Below are 444 nucleotides of genomic sequence, written 5' to 3'. Positions count from 1 at the left end.
AAGTGAGTTCCAGACCAGCTTGACAAATAAGTGAGGTGCTATCTCAAAATAAAAAAAAAAAAAATGAAGGGACTCTGTGAGTTCAAGGCCAGCCTGGTCTACATAGTGAGTTCCAGGAGAGCTGGGGCTATAGGGAGACCCTGTCTCAAAAAGACCAAAAAGAAAAACAAGAATTTGGTGCTAGGAGCCACATACGAGGGAGAACATAGATCATTTGTTTTTCTGAGTCTGTGTTACTTCACTTAGTATAACAGTTTCTAGATCCATCCATTTACCTGCAAATTTCATGCTGAGTAGAACTCCATTGTGTGACTGTACCATATTTTCGTTAACCACTCATCAGTTGAGGGTCACTTAAGTTGCTTCCATCTCTTACCTATTGTGAAAAAAAGCAGCAACAAACATGGTTGTACAAGTGTCTCTACAATAGGATGAGTCCTTTAG

This window comes from Nannospalax galili, unplaced genomic scaffold (genome assembly GCF_000622305.1).
Source record: "Nannospalax galili isolate Female #2095 unplaced genomic scaffold, S.galili_v1.0 scaffold3983, whole genome shotgun sequence".
Lineage (NCBI taxonomy): Eukaryota > Metazoa > Chordata > Mammalia > Rodentia > Spalacidae > Nannospalax > Nannospalax galili.
Note: the sequence above shows the minus strand (reverse complement) of the source record.